The sequence below is a fragment of the Mytilus edulis genome, chromosome 8 (assembly GCF_963676685.1).
Source record: "Mytilus edulis chromosome 8, xbMytEdul2.2, whole genome shotgun sequence".
In the NCBI taxonomy this organism is placed as follows: domain Eukaryota; kingdom Metazoa; phylum Mollusca; class Bivalvia; order Mytilida; family Mytilidae; genus Mytilus; species Mytilus edulis.
Genome location: NC_092351.1, coordinates 34,041,467 through 34,045,640, shown reverse-complemented (window position 1 = coordinate 34,045,640; position 4,174 = coordinate 34,041,467). Strand labels below are relative to the sequence as shown.

Genomic DNA, 4,174 nt, shown 5'->3' with positions numbered 1-4,174 from the left:
GAACATCTTTCCCTTTAAATGTTCATTTATGCATTTTCATGATTCATGATAACATCTTTTGGTGTAAAGCAATGTTTTCACTTGGTTTAGAAGTAAAGACAAATTTACCGATAAACATCTTAAAATGCTTCCTATGCATTACATTTCTATTACATTTTTTAATTGCAAACAATTGCATCCTGCTTTTTATTCGTTTGATGTGTTCGAAAAATGAATATGCATGACATTGATTTAGGGTATATAAGCTGTTGTTCCCGCATACATGTATCCACACACCTTTGATTGACAAAACTTCAACTTCAGAGTTGTAGCAGCAGAGCCTTATATTATTTATAAAGGTAAGTGTGTGTGTTTCGGTAGGTATTTTCATTAGCAGTCATACCACATCTTCTTCTTTTCATTATAAATGTCGTAAAAATTTTCTATCTTTAACTATTCATTTAATATATTTTCAATTGTTGAATGAAAATGCTTTTTTAATATACTAAGGTTTCACATTGTTGTGATTTGTCTAAAGCAAAGTGTCAGAGTTCCCTCGTTGACATAAACTATTATTGATACACTCACTCCCGGTATATTTTTCTGTTAATTAACCACACGGATCGTTGAAAGCCATATGGTGTTTGTACTACTTGGCTTAGATTGACTTTGCCAGATTTGGCACATCTCTTTAAAATTTTGATTTAACTTCATTTGGACCGCCTTAAGTCGAAGAGTTGAAATATCGTTTACGTTTGTTCCGTTGTTTGATATAATCGAGAGTTTAATTTCGTTAGGTTTTACAAACCCTTCATTTTTTAAATTTATTTTTGAGTTCGATATTTGTGTTTGTACTTTTTTACTGAATATGATGAATACATGTTTAAACACATGCATGTACGATGTTTTTTCTTATGGCATTTATCTATTTACGAATCATATACATATTATTCAGGTAATTTTCTTTCTTGTAGATACGTTTATCAACTTCAAAGGCAATTATAATGACCACTATTCTAACAGGGATTGTGTTTGTGTCGATGTGTCTTGCAAGTACTGGTAAGATTTTAATTGACCAAAATGTACAAATATGTAACGTATTGATAGCGAAAAGTGTTTCAAGAACATCCTGTGGCTTAACCTGACTAGAAAATACGACAATCATTAACTTAGCAAGAAGACTGCTTGTCATAGGACTATTTTGTGACTGCAAAAAAATAACTTTAGACGGATCAGCCATTAAAATAACTTTAAAATGAGTCTTGCACAAAGTTCACTTCGACCATCCTTGATTAAACCATGATAGTTAACGTTAGCTTTGGTCCACCATTTACTATTTCAACTTATGCCTGGCGCTAACTTGCATTGGTTGTTAACATACGATAAATTGTCCATGTTTTTTATCAAATACATTACTACATGTATCTTTAAGGGAATTTTCGATTTACCTTTTGCATATAGAAAACGATTTTGTTACCCTTTTAAAATCAGTTTACGTACATTTCATAAATTAAACGAAAACCATATTCTTCAAATCATAAAGGTTTTGGTCGAAGGCAAAGTTCTAACCCGTGTAATCATGTACCAGCCCGTAAATATTCATAAGCTTACAGTTTGGTTATGATAGCATCGAATATATTCTAAATATAAATATATTTATGACAATATTTAACATTTGGTTACAGGGTAATATAAACATACTAAATGACAGTAATGTTGGTGTACAACAATAAAACTGATGGTCATCTTTAATTTAGAGTCCTATTATTTCTTTTTGTTATTAAAACAAAAATGAACCTGCATTAGGAATCCGTAGTTTTGATATGCAAGGATAGTTAGAAAATCAAATTAATTTGCTCACATTAATCAAACACAAAAATGTGTATGTCAGTATTACCAATCAATAAATATAGTAATGTATGATGTATTGATTAATATAATGATTACACAATTATGTCGGCTTTCAGATTTAACTTTACACCATTATGTCGGCTTTAGGATCTAACTTTACACGGTGTTGACATGAATATCAATCATGTGGTCATTTTTATAAATTTCCTGTTTACAAAACTTTGAATTTTTCGAAAAAGTAAGGATTTTCTTGTTCCAGGCATAGATTACCTTAGCCATATTTGGCACAACTTTTTGGAATTTTGGATCCTCAATGCTCTTCAACTTTGTACTTATTTAGCTTTATAAATATTATGATTTGAGCGTCACTGATGAGTCTTATGTAGACGAAAAGCCCGTCTGGCGCACTACATTATAATCCTGGTACTTTTGAAAACTATTACACAATTATTTCGGCTTTAAGATCTTACTTTACACAATTACGTCGGCTTTAAATCTAACTTTACATATTTCAATTTATATTGCTGTACCGACACTAAAAATAGAAGTTTTGATATTTTATCTTGGTTTATAATGACAACGTTTGTCTCCCTTAGACAAAATGTGTACTCATAATAAAAATATATGCCGTTATCATCAATTTATACATTCTGTTACTTAGATTGCCAATCTTTCTTCCCTGAAATATATAAAACATATATACTAAAGAAATTTGCCTGATGAGAGCTTCAAATCTTTTCATTTATCATTTTGAAGATAAACTTCATCTATTGATCATTATATTAGCATGACAAAAGTGTAACTGGAACCAATTCATTCTATACTTACTTTACAAACAGATTTTGATATATTTTGTTTAGAAGAGAAGGGATTGAGTTCATACTGATAACATAATCATGTACAACTCCAAACAGAAAACATTTGAAATGCAGCAAAATGGAATTACTGTAAAGAACTCGTTAAATATCTATCTGATTTCAAAAGTTCTTATAACGTGTTGTTAAATGGTATAAGTTGTGTAATAAATCTTACGATGAAATACCAGATTTTGATTGGTTAATACGAGGGAGACCGTTTGCTCTATCTCTGGTTATGACGTTTTACATAAATAACCTATATCTCGGCACTTTTGTCACATTTCTTATCAATTTTAAAAGTAACTGATGATAAAGCAAATTGTCACCCGTCGAAAAATATTGTTTATATTGACCTCTACCAGCCTCTCTAATTTATACATTATTTAAGGTCAAATGATTTTTAAAAGGCATACTATATGTTTGTTTATGTATGTGTATATTTTTTCAGGTGCATTTTCACTGTCATTACAATCAGGCATCATACCAGTGACCGCAGGAACTAAAGTCAAATACGACAAGGACATAAACTTTCCCGTAAATACTGGATACGATAAGGCTACGGGTGTTTTTACTGTTCCAGCTGCTGGTACTTACTTAATATCTGTTAGCATGATGTCTGGCTTTAAATACGCTCACCTTAATGTATTGAAGGGAACAACTGTTTTAGGGTGGCTATTCACTGATAAAACTTATAACATGGCATCACTAACTATCGACGTTGTTCTGGCAGTCAACGACCAGATTTCCGTACTGATGTTTTCTGGATCGGAGCTTTATGATGTTTATAACACTTTCAGCGTAGCTAAGATAGCCTAAATATAAGATAATAGTTCACCATATCACCCTACAACATACAGTGGACCAAAAACATATAAGCAGTGAATACTATTAAACAAAGTTTACTATTTTTATATTGTTACAGTTTTTTTTCGAGTAATTAGCTATCAAATGCATTTAAAGCGCTATTTTAAGGACTTTTTGTGTACTTTAGGACTAAAACAAGAAAATATATTCCATGTATGCATTATAAATGAATTGTAACTTATTTAGTTATTTGAATTTCCGCTTTGTAATAAATATATTTTTCTTATTCTTACACGATTTATCCTTTTCCTGGTTTAATCTCACTACTGTCTTAGTTAAAATTCGATTATGTCGTCAAATTTTCTTGCCTTTCCTTTGAATTTCCTATTACCACAAAAAGAAAAAGGCGACCATGCTTGATGATGTCACATAGAGAAAAAGGATTGAATTTGTCTGCATATTGTTTAAAAATCATTAGTAAGTGCAATACGATACTTATCCACTTTTGACAGTTAGTTTTAAACTATTCAAAACGCTCGGCGACCCTCGTGTTTAAAATTTTAAAATATATCTGACTCGACTTGATACATATCGTATCACACACGATACAGTAGTATAATCTAAATATCTAAGACAGATATGAATTAGAACATAAGGAATCTGTCAATAAGAGAACCAAACAA

The 4,174-nt window shown here is 30.8% G+C and overlaps 1 long non-coding RNA gene across 1 annotated transcript; it reads left to right on the top strand.

Annotated features, from left to right (window-relative positions):
- The first annotated feature begins 206 nt into the window (after positions 1-206).
- Positions 207-3,783, top strand: LOC139485426 (uncharacterized). The gene is made up of 3 exons (XR_011655315.1): positions 207-338; positions 954-1,038; positions 3,136-3,783. It is a non-coding gene; the product is annotated as an uncharacterized lncRNA (long non-coding RNA).
- The last annotated feature ends 391 nt before the right edge of the window (positions 3,784-4,174 follow it).